At 39.9% G+C, this 21,481-nt stretch overlaps 1 pseudogene; it reads left to right on the forward strand.

Moving 5' to 3' along the window:
• Nucleotides 1-13,374: 13,374 nt before the first annotated feature.
• LOC139470719 (uncharacterized) lies at nt 13,375-16,714 on the forward strand (annotated as a pseudogene).
• Nucleotides 16,715-21,481: the final 4,767 nt, after the last annotated feature.

The following is a 21,481-nucleotide window of genomic DNA, read 5'->3' on the forward strand; positions in this document are numbered from 1 at the left end:
AGGTGTATAACATCAGGGCTACATGTTGTTGTATACCAGTCTAGGTAGGGTATATACCATCTGAGCTAAATGTTGTTGTATACAAGTCTAGATAGGGTGTATGCCATCAAGACTACATATTGTTGTATACAAGTCTAGGTAGGGTATATACCATCAGAGCTAAATGTTCTTGTATACAATTCTAGATAGGGTGTATGCCATCAAGACTACATATTGTTGTATACAAGTCTAGGTAGGGTGTGTAACATCAGAGCTACATGTTGTTGTATACAAGTCAAAGTAGGGTGTATGCCATCAAGGCTGCATGTTGTTGTATACAAGTGTAGGTAAGGTGTATACCATCAGGGCTACATGTTGTTGTATACAAGTCAAGGTAGGGTGTATGCCATCAAGGCTAGGTATGTTGTATACAGTTTGTGCTATATGTAGTTGTATACAAATCTAGGTAGGGTGTATACCATCAGGGCTACATGTTGTTGTATACAAGTCTAGATAGGGTGTATACCATCAGAGCTACATATTGTTGTATACAAGTCTAAGTAGGGTGTACTATCAGGGCTACATGTTGGTGTATACAGGTTCTGGTAGGGTGTGTACCATCAGGGTTACATGTTCTTGTATACAACTCTAGGTAGGGTGTATATCAGAAATACACGAAGTTGTATACAAGCCTAAGTAGGTTGTATACGATAAGGGCTACATGTTGTATACAAGTCTAAGTAGGGTGTATACCATCAGGGCTACATGTTGTTGTATACTGGTCTAAGTAGGGTGTGTAACATCAGAGCTACATTTTGTTGTATACAAGTCTAGGTAGGGTGTTTACCATCAGGGCTACATGTTGTTGTATACAAGTGTAGGTAAGGTGTATACCATCAGGGCTACATGTTGATGTATACATGTCTAGATAGGTGTATGCCATCAAGGCTGCATGTTGTTGTATACAAATGTAGGTAAGGCGTATGCCATCTGAGCTTAATGTTGTTGTATACAAGTCTACGTAGGGTGTATACCATTAGGGCTACATGTTGTTGTATACAGGTCTAGGTAGGGTGTATACCATCAGAGCTACATATTTCTGCATACAAGTCTAGGTAGGGTGTGTAACATCAGAGCTACATATTGTTGTATACAAGTCTAGGTAGCGTGTTTACCATCAGGGTTACATGTTATTGTATACAAGTCTAGGTAGGGTGTACTATCAGGGCTGCATGTTGTTGTATACAAGTCTAGGTACGGTGTACTATGAGGGCTGCATGTTCTTGTATACAAATCTAGGTAAGGTGTATACCATCAGGGCTACATTTTGTTGTATACAAGTCTAGGTAGGGTATATTCCATCAGAGGTAAATGTTCTTGTATACAAGTCTAGATAGGGTGTATGCCATCAAGACTAAACATTGTTGTATACAAGTCTACGTAGGGTGTACTATCAGGGCTACATGTTGTTGTATACAAGTCTAGGTAGGGTGTTTACCATCAGAGCTACATGTTGTTGTATTCAAGTCTAGATAGAGTGTATGCCATCAAGACTACATATTGTTGTATACAAGTCTAGGTAGGGTATATACCATCAGAGCTAAATGTTGTTGTATACAAGTCTAGATAGGGTGTATGCCATCAAGACTACGTATTGCTGTATTCAAGTCTAGGTAGGGTGTATACCATCAGGGCTACATGTTGTTGTATACAAGTCTAGATAGAGTGTATAACATCAGGGCTATATGTTGTTGTATGCAGGTCTAGGTAGGGTGTGTAACATCAGAGCTACATGTTGTTGTATACAAGTCTAGGTAGGGTGTTTACCATCAGGGCTACATGTTGTTGTATACAAGTCTAGGTAGGGTGTATGCCATCAAGGCTGCATGTTGTTGTATACAAGTGTAGGTAAGGTGTATACCATCAGGGCTACATGTTGATTATACAAGTCTGGGTAGGGTGTAATATCAGGAATACATGTTGTTGTATACAGGTCTACGTAGGGTGTATACCATCAGGGCTACATGTTGTTGTATACAGGTCTAGGTAGGGTGTATACCATCAGAGCTACATATTGCTGCATACAAGTCTAGGTAGGGTGTGTAACATCAGAGCTACATGTTGTTGTATATAAGTCTAGGTAGAGTGTTTACCATCAGGGCTACATGTTTTTGTATACAAGTCTAGGTAGGGTGTATGCCATCAAGGCTGCATGTTGTTGTATACAAGTGTAGGTAAGGTGTATACCATCAGGGCTACATGTTGATGTATATAAGTCTGGGTAGGGTGTACTATCAGGAATACATGTTGTTGTATACAGGTCTACGTAGGGTGTATACCATCAGGGCTACATGTTGTTGTATACAGGTCTAGGTAGGGTGTATACCATCAGAGCTACATATTGCTGCATACAAGTCTAGGTAGGGTGTGTAACATCAGAGCTACATGTTGTTGTATATAAGTCTAGGTAGGGTGTTTACCATCAGGGCTACATGTTTTTGTATACAAGTCTAGGTAGGGTGTATGCCATCAAGGCTGCATGTTGTTGTATACAGGTCTACGTATGGTGTATACCATCAGGGCTACATGTTGTTGTATACAGGTCTAGGTAGGGTGTATACCATCAGAGCTACATATTGCTGCATACAAGTCTAGGTAGGGTGTGTAACATCAGAGCTACATGTTGTTGTATATAAGTCTAGGTAGGGTGTTTACCATCAGGGCTACATGTTGTTGTATACAAGTCTAGGTAGGGTGTATGCCATCAAGGCTGCATGTTGGTGTATACAAGTCTAGGTAAGGTGTATACCATCAGGGCTACATGTTGTTGTATACAAGTCTAGGTAGGGTATATACCATCAGAGCTAAATGTTCTTGTATACAAGTCTAGATAGGGTGTATGCCATCAAGACTACATATTGTTGTATACAAGTGTAGGTAGGGTATATACCATCAGGGCTACATGTTGGTGTACACAAGTCTAGATAGAGTGTATAACATCAGGGCTACATGTTGTTGTATACAGGTCTAGGTAGGGTGTGTAACATCAGGGCTACATGTTGTTGTATACAAGTTTAGGTAGAGTGTATGCCATCAAGGCTGCATGTGGTTGTATACAAGTCTAGGTAGGGTGTACTATCAGGGCTTCATGTTGGTGTATACAAGTCTAGGTAGGGTGTATACCATCAGGGCTACATGTTGGTGTATACAGGTCTAGGTAGGGTGTATACCGTCAGGGCTATTTATTGCTGCATACAAGTCTAGGTAAGGTGTATACCATCAGGGCTACATGTTGTTGTATACAGGTCTAGGTATGTTGTATACAGTTAGTGCTATATGTAGTTGTGTACAAGTTTAGATAGGGTGTATACCATCAGAGCTACGTGTTGTTGTATACAGGTCTAGGTAGGGTGTGTAACATCAGAGCTACATGTTGTTGTATACAAGGCTATGTAGGGTGTTTACCATCAGGGCTACATGTTGTTGTATACAATTAAAGGTAGGGTGTATGCCATCAAGGCTGCATGTTGTTGTATACAAGTGTAGGTAAGGTGTATACCATCAGGGCTAAATGTTGTTGTATACAAGTCAAGGTAGGGTGTATGCCATCACGGCTGCATCTTGTTGTATACAAGTGTAGGTAAGGTGTATACCATCAGGGCTACATATTGCTGCATACAAGTCTAGGTAGGGTGTATACCATCAGGGCTACATGTTGTTGTATACAAGTCTAGGTAGGGTGTACTATCAGGGCTGCATGTTGTTGTATACAAATCTAGGTAAGGTGTATAACATCAGGGCTACATGTTGTTGTATACAAGTCTAGGTAGGGTATATACCATCAGAGCTAAATGTTGTTGTATACAAGTCTAGATAGGGTCTATGCCTTCAAGACTACATATTGTTGTATACAAGTCTAGGTAGGGTGTATACCATAAGGGCTACATGTTGTTGTATACAAGTCTAGATAGAGTGTATAACATCAGGGCTACATGTTGTTGTATGCAGGTCTAGGTAGGGTGTGTAACATCAGAGCTACATGTTGTTGTATACAAGTCTAAGTAGGGTGTTTACCATCAGGGCTACATAATGTTGTATACAAGTCTAGGTAGGTTGTATGCCATCAAGACTACATATTGTTGTATACAAGTGTAGGTAATGTGTATACCATCAGGGCTACATGTTGATGTATACAAGTCTCGGTAGGGTGTACTATCAGGAATACATGTTGTTGTATACAGGTCTAGGTAGGGTGTATACCATCAGGGCTACATGTTGTTGTATACAGGTCTAGGTAGGGTGTATACCATCAGAGCTACATATTGCTGCATACAAGTCTAGGTCGGGTGTATACCATCAGAGCTACATGTTGTTGTATACAGGTCTAGGTATGTTGTATACAGTTTGTGCTATATGTAGTTGTATACAAGTCTAGGTAGGGTGTATACCATCAGGGCTACATGTTGTTGTATACAAGTCTAGATAGGGTGTATACCATCACAGCTACATGTTGTTGTATACAAGTCTAAGTAGGGTGTACTATCAGGGCTACATGTTGGTGTATACAGGTTTAGGTAGGGTGTATACCATCAGGGCTACATGTTGTTGTACACAACTCTAGGTAGGGTGTATATCAGAAATACATGAAGGTGTATACAAGCCTAAGTAGGTTGTATACGATAAGGGCTACATGTTGTATACAAGTCTAAGTAGGGTGTATACCATCAGGGCTATATGTTGTTGTATACAAGTCTAAGTAGGGTGTGTAACATCAGAGCTACATTTTGTTGTATACAAGTCTAGGTAGGGTGTTTACCATCAGGGCTACAAGTTGTTGTATACAAGTGTAGCTAAGGTGTATACTATCAGGGCTACATGTTGTTGTATACAAGTGTAGGTAAGGTGTATGCCATCAGAGCTTAATGTTGTTGTATACAGGTCTAGGTAGGGTGTATGCCATCAGAGCTACATATTGCTGCATACAAGTCTAGGTAGGGTGTGTAACATCAGAGCTACATGTTGTTGTATACAAGTCTAGGTAGGGCTTTTACCATCAGGGTTACATGTTGTTGTATACAAGTCTAGGTAGGGTGTACTATCAGGGCTGCATGTTGTTGTATACAAGTCTAAGTACGGTGTACTATCAGGGCTGCATGTTGTTGTATACAAATCGAGGTAAGGTGTATACCATCAGGGCTACATGTTGTTGTATACAAGTCTAGGTAGGGTATATACCATCAGAGCTAAATGTTCTTGTATACAAGTCTAGATAGGGTGTATGCCATCAGAGCTAAATGTTCTTGTATACAAGTCTAGATAGGGTGTATGCCATCAAGACTACACATTGTTGTATACAAGTCTAGGTAGGGTGTATACCATCAGGGCTACATGTTGTTGTAAACAAGTCTAGATAGGGTGTATGCCATCAAGACTACATATTGTTGTATACAAGTCTGGGTAGGGTGTATACCATCAGGGCTACATGTTGTTGTATACAAGTCTAGATAGAGTGTATAACATCAGGGCTACATGTTGTTGTATACAGGTCTAGGTAGGGTGTGTAGCATCAGAGCTACATGTTGTTGTATACAAGTCTAGGTAGGGTGTTTACCATCAGGGCTACATGTTGTTGTATACAAGTCTAGGTAGGGTGTATGCCATCAAGGCTGCATGTTGTTGTATACAAGTGTAGGTAAGGTGTGTAACATCAGAGCTACATGTTGATGTATATAAGTCTGGGTAGGGTGTACTATCAGGAATACATGTTGGTGTATACAGGTCTACGTAGGGTCTATACCATCAGAGCTACATGTTGTTGTATACAAGTCTAGGTAGGGTATATACCATCAGAGCTAAATGTTCTTGTATACAAGTCTAGATAGGGTGTATGCCATAAGAGCTAAATGTTCTTGTATACAAGTCTAGATAGGGTGTATGCCATCAAGACTACACATTGTTATATACAAGTCTAGGTAGGGTGTATACCATCAGGGCTACATGTTGTTGTATACAAGTCTAGATAGGGTGTATACCATCAAGACTACATATTGTTGTATACAAGTCTAGGTAGGGTGTATACCATCAGGGCTACTTGTTGTTGTATACAAGTCTAGATAGAGTGTATAACATCAGGGCTACATGTTGTTGTATACAGGTCTAGGTAGGGTGTGTAACATCAGAGCTACATGTTGTTGTATAGAAGTCTAGGTAGGGTGTATGCCATCAAGGCTGCATGTTGTTGTATACAAGTGTAGGTAAGGTGTATACCATCAGGGGTACATGTTGATTATACAAGTCTGGGTAGGATGTACTATCAGGAATACATGTTGTTGTATACAGGTCTACGTAGGGTGTATACCATCAGGGCTACATGTTGTTGTATACAGGTCTAGGTAGGGTGTATACCATCAGAGCTACATATTGCTGCATACAAGTCTAGGTAGGATGTGTAACATCAGAGCTACATGTTGTTGTATATAAGTCTAGGTAGGGTGTTTACCATCAAGGCTACATGTTTTTGTATACAAGTCTAGGTAGGGTCTATGCCATCAAGGCTGCATGTTGTTGTATACAGGTGTAGGTAAGGTGTATACCATCAGGGCTACATGTTGATGTATATAAGTCTGGGTAGGGTGTACTATCAAGAATACATGTTGTTGTATACAGGTCTAGGTATGTTGTATACAGTTAGTGCTATATGTAGTTGTATACAAGTCTAGGTAGGGTGTATACCATCGGAACTACATGTTGTTGTATACAAGTCTAGATAGGGTGTACTATCAGGGCTGCATGTTCGTGTATACAGGTTCAGGTAAGGTGTATACCATCCGGGCTACATGTTGTTGTATACAAGTCTAGGTAGGGTGTTTACCATCAGGGCTAAATGTTCTTGTATACAAATCTAGATAGGGTGTATGCCATCAAGACTACGTATTGTTGTATACAAGTCTAGGTAGGGTATATACCATTAGAGCTAAATGTTGTTGTACACAAGTCTAGATAGGGTGTATAACAGCAGGGCTACATGTTGTTGTATACAGGTCTAGGTAGGGTGTTTACCATCAGGGCTACATGTTCTTGTATACAAGTGTAGGTAAGGTGTACTATCAGGAATACATGTTGTTGTATAGAAGTCTGGGTAGGGTATACTATCAGGAATACATGTTGGTGTATACAGGTCTAGGTAGGGTGTATACCATCAGGGCTACATGTTGGTGTATACAGGTCTATGTAGGGTGTATACCATCAGAGCTACATATTGCTGCATAGAAGTCAAGGTAAGGTTTATACCACCAGGGCTACATGTTGTTGTATACAAGTCTAGATAGGGTGTATGCCATCAAGACTACATATTGTTGTATACAAGTCTAGGTAGGGTGTATACACATCTAGTTATGTTGTATACAGTTAGTGCTATATGTAGTTGTATACAAGTCTAGGTAGGGTATATACCATCAGAGCTACATGTTGTTGTATACAAGTCTAGGTAGTGTGTATGCCATCAAGGCTGCATGTTGTTGTATACAAGTGTAGGTAAGGTGTATACCATCAGAGCTACATGTTGATGTATATAAGTCTGGGTAGGGTGTACTATCACGAATACATGTTGGTGTATACAGGTCTACGTAGGGTCGATACCATCAGAGCTACATATTGCTGCATACAAGTCTAGGTGGGGTGCATACCATCAGGGCTACATGTTGTTGTATACAGGTCTAGGTATGTTGTATACAGTTAGTGCTATATGTAGTTGTATACAAGTCTAGGTAGTGTGTATACCATCAGAACTACATGTTGTATACAAGTCTAGATAGGGTGTACTATCAGGGCTGCATGTTCGTGTATACAGGTTCAGGTACGGTGTATACCATCCTGGCTACATGTTGTTGTATACAAGTCTAGGTAGGGTGTTTACCATCAGGGCTAAATGTTCTTGTATATAAATCTAAATAGGGTGTATGCCATCAAGACTACGTAATGTTGTATACAAGTCTAGGTAGGGAATATACCATCAGAGCTAAATGTTGTTGTATACAAGAGTATACAGAGTGTATAACATCAGGGCTACATGTTGTTGTATACAGGTCTAGGTAGGGTGTGTAACATCAGGGCTACATGTTGTTGTATACAAGTTTAGGTAGGGTGTATGCCATCAAGGCAGCATGTGGTTGTATACAAGTTTAGGTAGGGTGTATGCCATCAAGGCTGCATGTGGTTGTATACAAGTCTAGGTAGGGTGTACTATCAGGGCTGCATGTTGGTGTATACAAGTCTGGGTAGGATGTATACCATCAGGGCTACATGTTGGTGTATACAGGTCTAGGTAGGGTGTATACCGTCAGAGCTATTTATTGCTGCATACAAGTCTAGGTAAGGTGTATACCATCAGGGCTACATGTTGTTGTATACAAGTCTAGGTATGTTGTATACAGTTAGTGCTATATGTAGTTGTGTACAAGTTTAGATAGGGTGTATACCATCAGAGCTACATGTTGTTGTATACAAGTCTAGGTAGGCTATATATCAGAGCTACATGAAGTTGTATACAAGCCTAAGTAGGTTGTATCTTATCAGGGCTACATGTTTTTGTACAGAACTCTAGGTAGTTTGTATACCCTCAGAGTTACATGTTGTTGTATACAAGTCTAGGTAGGGTGTACATCAGGGCTACATGAAGTTGTATACAAGCCTAAGTAGGTTGTATACTATCAGGGCTACATGTTTTTGTACAGAACTCTAGGTAGTGTGTATACCCTCAGAGTTACATGTTGTTGTATACAAGTCTAGGTAGGGTGTATATCAGAGCTACATGAAGTTGTATACAAGCCTAAGTAGGTTGTATACTATCAGGGCTACATGTTGTTGTACACAACTCTAGGTAGGGTGTATATCAGAGCTACATGAAGTTGTATACAAGCCGAAGTAGGTTGTATACTATCAGGGCTACATGTTGTTGTACACAACTCTAGGTAGTGTGTATACCATCAGAGTTACATGTTGTTTTATACAAGTCTAGGTAGGGTGTATATCAGAGCTACATGAAGTTGTATACAAGCCTAAGTAGGTTGTATACTATCAGGGCTACATGTTGTTGTACACAACTCTAGGTAGGGTGTATACCATCAGAGCTACATGTTGTTGTATACAAGTCTAAGTAGGGTGTATATCAGAGCTACATGAAGTTGTATACAAGCCTAAGTAGGTTGTATACTATCAGGGCTACATGTTGTATACAAGTCTAGGTAGTCTGTATACTATCAAGCCTACATGCGTCATGTGTTTGTTTTATCTGACAATTATATGATGAAACAGTTGTTCCGTCATCAACAAGTGGGGTTTAACTGACTTTGTAGTTTAGGTTGTCTTAAACTGCTGGATGTTAGGGACCCTTGTTCCCAGCACATCCGATGCACAGATTTGTCAACATTGAATAATACCATAATGTACGTCAAGTAAGAGAAATCATTACACACAAACAGTGAGATGTAAAAATTATGACAAACATGGCTTTTGTTAATATTGAAAAATCACGTTGTGGACAAGGTATATAGAGAATGAGAAGAAATACACAAATTGAGGAAAATATACTTGTTATAGTTATGCGCTGGGTTTTAATGTAAGAAACGATGTTGGTTTCCAGTTTATAGAAATGTGTCTCAAGGTGTATGGCTGTATCAAGTGCATGGCGTGTTTCACGAGAAGTCCGTGCTCGGCAAGTCCATCTACAGATTCTATTGTTTCAAGGCTTGTGATTTGACAATGTGTAAAGGATAGCCCATGTATTCACTCTCAGTTGATTGTAACTGAACACCCAGTAAAGCCGCGGAAATCAGGGCACTAAAATACGAAGACAGGCGTCTGAAAGGTTAGAATATATATGATATATGAATATATATAATAAATAAAATAAGAAAGTTGCATTTTCATTTTGAAATAGATCAAAGATTGTCAGTGCCAGAGAAAGTTGAATAAAATATATTTTAAAGGTCATGATCACTCCTTTTAAAATACTTTGGGAAAAGCATCTGAGAGTTTCACTTGAAAATTAAAGTAGTTTTTTATTGCATAACTTGCCACACACTATCCCTTATCACAGCTATTAAGTAATCTTATGTCATTAGCAGCTATTAGTACAACATACAATTATACGCAGTCATGAAATGTACGTGAGTAGTGAAAGAAATTCACTCATGTTGTTCATATATATTTTCAATGGCTTTTCTCACTCAGAACTATAAAGCTGACGTGGCCAGGCATAAAACAGAACGGAGAAACCAAAGCCAGGTCTGGCGGAAAAGGCAACGGCAACAACAGCGATATCGTCAAGAACAACAACAGCGATATCGTCAAGAACAACAACAGCGATATCAAGAACAACAACAGCGATATCGCTGGATTGCTACGTCTTCTGGACGAAGCACAGAGGACTTCCGTGAGTTTTATATACTCTATCTTTTTTTTTAAACCAATAATATACCGAATTTGATTGACATCCAGTACCCATTTAGTGTGGGTCGTTGCTAATGTTGTAAGCCACAAGTAACATAGTCGACCTGAAGATGCAAGGTGCCTTTTACTGACACACATTATAACTGCAACAGCCCAGCACTCACTTCAAGGTGAACATCAGTATAGCTTTGTGTCCTCTGTAGATTTTGACTTGGACAGGAGAAGAGGGTCTAAGTATTGTGTGTTTTGTTTCATTGTAGAGGAGTAGCCGGGTGCAAAAAAACAGCTGGAGTTCTCCAGATGGCGCTGGGAGGAGGAGTGGAGAGTAAGTGGACAGTCATGTGAATGTGTTATCTGGGATACAGTTCTCGCATTTAGAAAGTAAGGTACTCCATCACATCACCAACTCCCCCCACCCAACATACTGCTGTAACAAATCTTTAAAGTTAATTGTTCTCGTGTCAACTACTGCTACCAATCATATATTCCCCTAGGAGATTCTAGGGAAGGAAAGGCACCCCTAATACATCTTGCTTTGATAATAAATGCATGTTGATTCTAACAATTGAATGCTTTGAATAGCTTGTTAGCAGGACACGTGTTAATCTGCAGTCGTTTTACGTAGAATTGTCTAAGTGTTGAATAGACGGACTTTAATTCCGTGTATATCATTGCTGAACAAGTGTCGATAGTATCCGTTCGTCCATTATCGAAAGTATTTGGCAACTTAAATGCAATCATCTACGTTTTAAAAAGCCACTGAATTATTCTGTTCAACAAAATACTCTTTCTTCTTCTTCAGGTTTGGTACAGTCCAGTTACCTTCCCTAACACCTGCAAGTTACATCGCTTCATGTGCAGGAATTAGGCTTCATTTCTATACCCATGGTCCGAATAAGGGCACCCTATAGAGGTTATTTTTCTGTTGGAATGTTTGAACCAAGTGGACATGTACATGTTTATTGCTTCCTTCAATCCCGGTTCGACCCGATTATGTTTCTAGTTTTGTCAGCACCATACCCGTGCTCGTGGGTTTCACCGAAGTGGTAAACGTCTGAGACCTGCATCACTTTGGGCTTTTCTCCCACATGAAGCTGACACACCGTGATATAACTGGAATACTGTAAAAGCGGCGTTAAACCCAACTCACTCACTCCTTTAATGTACAATATAATGAAGGTATCTCAGCACCGTAGTTTGGCCCTTTGAACATATCTTCATGTTTAATTCAGTTTCACCTCAACATGTTGGTGCCCTAGTTAACAAACGTAAACGTTCTCCCTACACAGCAATTCCCCTTGAATCAATGGTTTACTGTTAAAAGCAGCTACTGTACTCGTGCTCGTCTTATGTCACTACTGCCCACTGGGGCAAGGTACATAGTGCTAATTTCGTATGTCACTACTGCCCACTGGGGCAAGGTACATCGTGCTTATTTCGTATGTCACTACTGCCCACTGGGGCAAGGTACATAGTGCTAATTTCGTATGTCACTACAAGGTACATCGTGCTTATTTCGTATGTCACTACTGCCCACTGGGAAAACGCACATAGTGCTTATTTCGTATGTCACGATTGCTCACTGGGGCAAGGTACATAGTGCTAATTTCGTATGTCACGATTGCTCACTGGGGCAAGGTACATAGTGCTTATTTCGTATGTCACGATTGCTAACTGGGGCAAGGTACATAGTGCTAATTTCGTATGTCACGATTGCTCACTGGGGCAAGGTACATAGTGCTTATTTCGTATGACACGATTGCTCACTGGGGCAAGGTACATAGTGCTTATTTCGTATGTCACGATTGCTCACTGGGGCAAGGTACATAGTGCTTATTTCGTATGACACGATTGCTCACTGGGGCAAGGTACATAGTGCTTATTTCGTATGTCACGATTGCTCACTGGCTACATGCACAGTGCTTATTTCGTATGCCACTATTGCTCACTGACGAGATACGTCGCCCATAAGTGTTACATATAGTCATGATTTTCTGAACGATCGGGGGGCACGGGTGGCCCAATCGTCTAAGGCGCCGCGATTCGCTGTGCAGAGTTGCGTCCCTTGGGCACGCCAGAAACCTTTGATTGTGGGTTCGAATCCCTGTTCGCCCCGATTATGTTTCTAGGTTTGTCAGCACCATACCCGTGCTCGTGGGTTTCACTGAAGTGGTAAAACGTCAGAGACCTGCATCACTTCGGGTTTTCCTCCCACATTAAGCTGACACGCCGTGATATAACTGGAATACTGTTAAAAGTGGTGTTAAACCCAACTCACTCACTCACTGGACGATCGTCCACTTACAACACCTGGATGGTCATGTGTACTTCCTGATGACTCGGCGGCTTCAAGGTGTTGAGGGGTGTTTTATGTTTCATGGCTCATTCTCCTACTTGAAACACCCGCTAACATCTTCTTGTTGAACGATGACTCAGTTGTATTCACAAGCATCTTCACGGGTAGTTGTATTTAATTAGCGTCGTTAGACAGTGACGTTTTCGAAGGATTATAAAGCAGAAAGGTTGTTCGTACTTTAAAATGAGCAGCTCTTATCACACGAGTATTTCTTGTACAATATTAATTTACCCTTGGCTACGGAATCAATTTATATAAATTAGTATTCGTGACACTAGACGTTAAGGACGGAGTGTATTCCTGACCATGTTCGATGTCACTGGCATTATAAGGGGTAATGTCGTTTGCCCGTCTGTGAATGACGTCATCATGTGCTATAAGAGCAATACTACCCCAGTGGACCTACTGCTGGATACATTGTATGCCTGAACTGGAGGACGGTCCTCGCCTGATGCCATCGACCCTGATTACACCACATGACACGTGATCTCACCACATATCACGTGATCTCACCACATATCACGTGATCTCACCACATACCACGTGATCTCACCACATACCACGTGATCTCAAGTCTACCACAAAGATGGATGCATCTTCAGCACAACAAATTCATAGGGTGAGTTTCAAACTATATACTTTATTTTATGTTTGAAAAGTATGCATCTTAATGATATCTTTAATTTATTCGTAGATACAGGGCATCCTGTCTGTATTTTCTTTTTCAGAACATGCATTTGGTCTATTCTATTCATTATAAATGTTCCTGGTGTATGTGAAATAAAATCTGATGACAATTTCTACATGTACAGGTCCCACTACCTAAGATGTAACCTCCACCCGACTTCCACACGTGACACCGACACCTGCTTCTCCTGTCTCAGATCTCTTAATACCTGAGAAGATTAATGGTGAGTATCTAAATGGTGAGTTATACAATTGATGAATAGGTACAAACACCTCCAGGATATACTAGATTATGCCTGAAAAAATCATTCATGTACGATTAAAAAACTGTTTTGCACTGAAAAAATTGAAACGCGTAAAGTACATCCCAAATTAAGATTTACATATGTTAATGCAATTTCATGTTGATTTCTTATGTTCTTCCCTTCGTTTATAAATTAATATCTTGCAAAGTTCCCTCCTGGGTATGTTTTAATGAAAGTTAATTAACGTAGGTTACAATAACTATGCCAAACCTAATACATTTATTAACTCAATTTGTGATGTAAGCATGTGTCAAAATTGCCACTTTTGGTAGAATCGACCAGTCTTGTTCTTGCTGTATAGGCGCACATGGGGCGTATCTCTCTGCGATGTAACAATGTCAATTTTCTGCCACCCTGTCATGTTTGTGACAAATTCAGATAACTGACAATATATGTACACTTCAGTACAAACATGTAAAATGGTAAAACCCAATACACTCATAAGAAGCTGAGGTGAGAACTTACACATTTAATTTGTTTTTGTGATGAAATAGTTCAATAGTTCAGTATATAAGTGTAGAAAATAAAAATATATATAATCCCATTGTGTAGGTCTTATTAGGACAGGACCGCCTCCGTGGCTCGGCATTAAGGGGCTACAACAAGGACTGGTCAGCTCGGAGTCAATATAATGTGTCTGAGTGGAGTATTCATGTTGACCTGCAGTATGGTATATCAGTGGGATAGCACTATACAACCAGCATCAGTCCGCACATAGACACGCACGTCGCTAAATAAATGCAATAATCTTGAACGCGACGTTAAACCCCATTTCACCTCACCTCACCTATTAAGACAAGTCCATTACCACAACAGGTAAATCTCATATGCATTAACAAGTCATCTCTACTCCACGGTCAAGCAACTGGGGTATCTAAAATTTGAATCATAAGTCAATGAAAATCTTAAGCTTTAACTGTCATAAGTTAGTGATAGTTAAACTTAGGCTTTGTAGTTCAAAATCCTGGCCTTAAGTAAAATACATGCCATGTGTCTTTTCCTTTCCATAATATTCCGTTGGTCGATTATATTCTAAATGACTGTTCCTCGTGTAGATCTACATTCAATAAGATCTGATCACAATGTCTTCATGTACAGGTACCATTGCCACAGCTTGATGCCACTGCCATTGACTGCATCAGATGCCACGTGATGGACACACAGATTCCAAGTCCCTTACGATGGATGTATTGTCAACACAACAAATTCATAAGGTGAGTTTCAAATTATATACTTTATTTCTTTTATGAGATATCAACATTATGTACAGACTTTTGAAAGATGTTGATATAATGAACAACAAAAGTTCCTGTGACATTGAATACGATTTAATGCAAAGTTATGTTTTTTTACCAAATCTGAAACAATTTCGGTTTGCAACAGCAAAAAGACTCCTGTAAGTGTTCAAATTGTTTAATTTGCCATACTGACTTCAGAAAATGCGTGATTTCATAAGAAAACAACATGAACATGCCAAAATTGTCAGCACGATGCTAAACAATGGATATGGAATCCCGTTAACTCACATGTTTTTATACCCATTCTTGGGTAGTGAAATGCATAGGGCTTGCATAAAAGTCAACTTTTGCATGGAATGCATGCTTTTCTGTATCAGTTCCGTTTTTGTGACTTGATTCCATACATGTACTACAATATTGAAAACCAAACTTTACTTGTTTGAAAAATACACACAAATATTGGTGTCACAGGAACTTTTGTTGTTCAGTATACAATGTGCAAGATTTACAAATATTTACCCGTATTTGAATAATGACTCCCTGAATACAATCCGACCTCAGCCATGTCGAACAAGTTTATTTATGAAAAGGGGGGTTGATTTTTGTTTTCCCGGATATTCTCACAATTCTCACGTCGATTATCTGTACCTTTTCTCACAGTACCGATTGTACTTTTGGATGCGATCTTTCGGCCATCGCGCTTATCGACTTTGCCCAGCTTACTATATTAGGAACAACCCCCTGGATACTTCCCTATGAAAAATAACGTCGTCCAATTTATGACGTCATCATGTTGCGAGCGCATGTTCGAATCTCCAGAAATGACGTCATGACAGAACAATGTTTTCTCATTAAATAATTTCACCCTTCGTTCTTCATTGTTCTTTGCGATATATATATATCGTGGAGATATCATTTTTCTGATGTTTGAAAATAATGCATCTTAATTGTTATCTCTGTAGACTATTCGTAAATAAAATGACGTCTCGCCTGTAGTTTCTCTCTTAGAACATTCCTTTGGTCTATTCTATTGTATTCTATATGAAATAACAAATCACAATTTGTATGTGAACAGGTCCCATAACCGCAGCTGTAACCAACACCTGACTCCCACACATGACTCTTACACCTGACTCCCCTGTCAACCCTACACGCGCTTATGGTCTATGGTGAGTATCTGAATGTTGAGTTATGCAAACAATGAATAGATACAAACATCTAGAACGAGTGAGTGAGTTTGGTTTTACGCCGCTTTTAGCAATATTCCAGCAATATCACGGCCCGGGACACCAGAAATGGGCTTCACACATTGTACCCATGTCGGGAATCGAACCCGGGTCTTTGGCGTGACGAGCGAACAGTTGGCAATAACGTATACAGGCATAGGAGTATAGTATAAAACACCAATTATTCTGCACCTTTATACTGTCTTGCTCAAATAATGTGCAAAATGTCGCCATGTATATAATAGAAACGTGACTGTACAAGTATGTTCAAGCATCCATTCTCTGAATTAATATCAAGCAAACTTTGTCCAACAGGCTTTTCCTCCAAGTCTCAAGGTCAAGCTTCCTACCTCCTTATACGACCTCTCAACGACCAGATTTGACTTGTCGAAATGGACTTCCTTCCTCTGCGATCTATCGGAAATCAAAGACTGAGAGTGTACTAGTCTTGATTCCCTTCCTTATTCCGCGTAATCTAAAGGTCTAACCCATGAAGCAACCCATGCTTGCCTGAAAAAGGCGGCTATGCTTGTCATAAGAGGCGACTATCAGGTGGTCAGGATCGCCGACTTGGTTGATGCAAGTAATCGTATCCCAATTGCGTGGATCTATGCTTATTATGTCAATCACTGGATTGTCTGCTCCAGACTCGATGATGTACAGACCGTCGTCATATAGCTAGAATACTGCTGAGTGCGGCGTTAAACAACAAACAAAAATCTTAATTACTAGATTTGACTCTCCATGTTGGCTGCATCAAGTCAGCATGTTGTACATATTGCATTGTGTACATTCTCAAAGACTGGAGTGGACTAAGGACCAGGTTGCATCACACCTGTGTTGGGTTGTGACGGTGAACACAGCACATCTATCAGTATTATCATTGTCAGTGCTGTTGTATATCACGGATACCCATTGCGTCAGTATCCTTGGTAACTAAATTTAATCTACAACCAGGTTTTTGGGCCTTCTCTTTCGTCAGTTGAAATCTCACGTTAGGTGGTATTAGAGTGGACAATATTACATAATGCCATGACCACATCATAACTCTTTTGAAAATACTCATTGGATTCTGAAACATGTATATATGACATTATTTTGGGTCTCTGTCAGGAGGGTGGCTATATATACAGGCGTAGTTGAGCCATGCTACCCTGGATATATTCAGCCAAGTGACATTCTAATAAGCATATTTAAAAATTAAACCAAACGTAAATATTTGAATTTCACTAATTGTTTTGTAATTCAAAGCTCAGTGTTTTGTTGCTGTGGGTTGACGTAGGGTTCCGCCATGTTTACAGTTTAGGAGAATGGATATATACAGATGTGGTTGAGCCATGCTGCTCTGGATGTATTCATTTGATACCTTCTAAACAAGCCTAGCATTCTTGCAAAGTATGAGTAAAGACACTTACACCGAGTTTCAATCGTTCAACAAATCTGGGTCACATTTTGCCTCTGTCATTGCAAATTCCAGTGACATTAATGACAATACTAATGTATTTCATATCCATAGCAATACATTCACACATACATTAAATATTTAATAAGTTTAACAGTTTTAACTTGAGGTAACAGCCTAGCAATGTGGCTAAAGGTTTTGCTGGGTTGGGTTCCATTGGTCACGTGACACTGCCTTTGTGGTCTAGTGGATAGAGTCTATCCGGAGAGCGGATGGTCAGGGTTCAATTCCAAATGATGTTAAAAGATAACACTTGTTGTTACCGTGCCTGGAGCTCGGCAATAAGCTTGAATGACATTATACCCCATTCCATCTCACCTTCTCACATGTCACAATGTCTGCTGACCTGATATTCTTGAAAAGTGCTGAAAGCAGTCAAAATCCACAAGCCCATGATAAATATTTTAATAGTTCTTGTCATGTGTCAAATATTGCCTTCATTGTCTGAGTGATGGTATACTATCATTTGTCACCGGGTCATAAAATCAACCCTTGTAAATGTCTAGTGACTGCACTGCTCCCCGGCTATATTTCCGACACCAGTTGTCGTCGTTCAGTGTCATTGTATTCTGTGTTAGAGAATTAGTGACCCAACTATTTCATTCTCTTGTGATCTATTGACTCTCCAGGGTAGAATAGGTCTTCAGCACCCATGCTTGCCGGAAAAGGTGACTATGCTTGTTGTAAGAGGCGACTAGAGGGATTGGGTGGTGAGGCTCGCTGACTTTGTTGATGCATGTCATCGTATCCCAATTGCATAGATTGATGCTCATGATGTCAATCACTGGATTGTCTGGTCCAGACTCGATTATTTACAGACAATCGTCATATAGCTGAAATATTGCAGAGTGCAGCGTTAAACAACAAACAAACAAACCAATGGCACACTCATACCATGTACTGACTTGATGTTTGTTATCTCTTGTATATTGAGAATGTTTTTATAACTATGATTTTCAAACATTAGGGGAACTTATATGTACACTCCGATATTTCTCATGTATTTATGATCATTGTTGCCTCCCCAATAAACGTATGAAATTTATTACATATATATATAAAGCATACATAGATCAAACGTTAATGATTTGGAATTTTAGTATAATTTGGGAATTCAAAGCATCACTGATAAATATTTAGTGTTTATAGCTGTGAAGGTACACATAGGTTTCTGTCATGTTTCAAATTCAGTCTGCATTTGTCATATTAATTTTGAAACTCTATTTCGGTCTGTCACAAGAATGGATATATACAGATGTGGTTGAGCCATGCTGCTCTGGATGTACACACATGTTTTGTGTATTCCCAGTGTACTTTACAATACTAATGTTTAAGCTCACAAAATCGTGCGGTGGTAGTAAGACCTCGTGGTTAAAGTGTTTTCTCCACCAAACCTAAGACCAGGGTTCCATCCCCACATTCATGACGACCTGCTTGATGTTCAGATGGATTTTCTATATTGCTAAAAGCAGCCTTACACCCCCAGATGTATATTTTTTCTGTACAGTGCCTCGATCTTACCTTGATGTTTGTATACTCACCCTGCTAGTACAAACCTGATTGAGAAGGATGTTTAAGAAAACACGGCTGTGTCAAGATGAGTTTACGTTGTCTTTGTTCATACTTATTGGAAAATATCTTAAATAAAAGTTTTAAATGAACAATATTGTGTTATGTTATCAACGTAACAAGGGAAATTGGGAATATTGGTGGTTTGAGGTACCGCAAATGGCTGATGCGTCCATTAGCCGTGTCAGGATGTGGTCCTGGGTTCGAATTCCCGATTCACCCAGGTGAAGATCTATGGATTGTCGGGGGCACGGGTGGCCCAGTCGTCTAAGGCGCCGCGATTCGCTGTGCAGAGTTGCGTCCATTGGGCAGGCCAGAAACCTATGGTTGTGGGTTCGAATCCCGGTTCGACCCGATTGTGTTTCTAGGTTTGTCAGCACCATACCCGTGCTCGTGGGTTTCATCGAAGTGGTAAACGTCTCAGACTCGCATCACTTCTGGCTTTCCTCCCACATTAAGCTGACACGCCGTGATATAACTGGAATAATGTTAAAAGCGGCGTTAAACCAAACTCACTCACTCACTCACTCTTAAGCAACCCATGCTTGCCGTAAAAGGCGATTTTGCTTGTTGTAAAAGGCAACTAACGGGATCGGGTGGCCAGGCTCGCTGACTTGGTTGATGCATGTCATCGGTCCCAATTGTGTGGATCGATGCTCATGATGTCACCAGACTCGATTATTTACAGACCGCGGTCATATAGCTGGAGTATTGCTGAGTGCGGCGTTAAACAACAAACAAACCAACCAACCAATATGTGAAAATATGATCGAATTCTTTTGGCATGTTAGCACGCTAAAACATGTGTATTGGTAATTCAAGCTACAAAACCGTTGTCATAAAAGAGATATCTGATAAAGGCAAAAACAGTTGTAGATCGACTAGATCGTAAGAAAAACCTGCTTAAAGCAGAGTGCCTTTTACGATTCCGGCAATACTATAAGCATGTGTTGATGAGTCACTATCTTTAATGATGATCGTCACGATATAGCTGAAATATTGCCGATGTGACGTAAAGCATTAACTCACTCACTCACTCTTTAATGATGATACCAGGTGTTCGTTAAAAGGTGCATGTATCCTGTCCCACCGGTGGCACCCGTCACAACAAAATGCAAAGGCAAATCAATAGTTCATTGAAAAAAAGGCGGGACAGTTCTGATTTTGATCGAAAATCATGCGCCATGGAAAATTCGTTCTGGTCTGGTTTTGATTCCATTAACTGATATCAATCATAATTGTCTTTGCATTGTTAATTCTGTAAACATCCATGTGTATCGTTCTGGTCAGCACGCCTATAACATTTGTATTCATATCACATTACTGCTTATAAGTATACTGCAGTTGTTTGTCATTCGACAAGGAGAACTCGCCCTTGCAGTACTGTCATGATGGCCAAGAAGATAGTTTTGCAATTGTTCGTATGGTGTTATTTCCTTTATCAACTAGTAAGTGATTCACTAGGGGTTATATGAAGGGCCACGCGCTAGCTTACATTAATCAACATCCTACTATGGATTTTTAAAAGACTTGATTATTCTTGCTGGTTAATAAGGTGTTAAATTAAATATTTTTTCTTTGATAATACAACCGATTTGACGGCTGCGTAAGTATGTTCGGCTCTTGGCAATCAAAATGTTTATTTGTGCATCAGCATTTAGGAACCGACCATTTAATATTCGGAGTTGGGGTGAGGGTGATATCAATCGCTGGATTCTCTGGTTTAAATATTTACAGATCGCCGTCATACAGCAGGAATATTGCTGATCATGAGTGCGGTGTTAAACAACATACAATCAAACAACATCCAGCATGTCCCATGAACGAGTTTTCGTTCAGCATTTTCGGGAACAGACCTTTTTAAATAAATCTCAAATGTAATGGTCGGTTCCTTTTATATCTGACATGAGGATTTACTATCATTCGAAAGGCATATTTAGAACAAACACTATTCTTACAATAGCATCATATCATCCTTTATTGATGATAGTGCAATGTACAGTACGTGCACTAACCACATACTAGCTATTCTCTTTACCAAGGCGTGCGTCCAACATAATCAATAAATAAATATCAAATGCAAGTGGACGATTTGATAACGTATCATTTGTAAAAATATGATGATGGGACACGCAAAAATGTGAACATGACAATTTTGTTACACTGAAGAGTAATGGAAACCAAGGGAAAACTACTTGGTGCATGAAAGA

Source organism: Haliotis cracherodii, unplaced genomic scaffold (assembly GCF_022045235.1).
Source record: "Haliotis cracherodii isolate W230 unplaced genomic scaffold, xgHalCrac1.p SCAF_21, whole genome shotgun sequence".
NCBI classification, from domain to species: Eukaryota; Metazoa; Mollusca; class Gastropoda; order Lepetellida; family Haliotidae; genus Haliotis; species Haliotis cracherodii.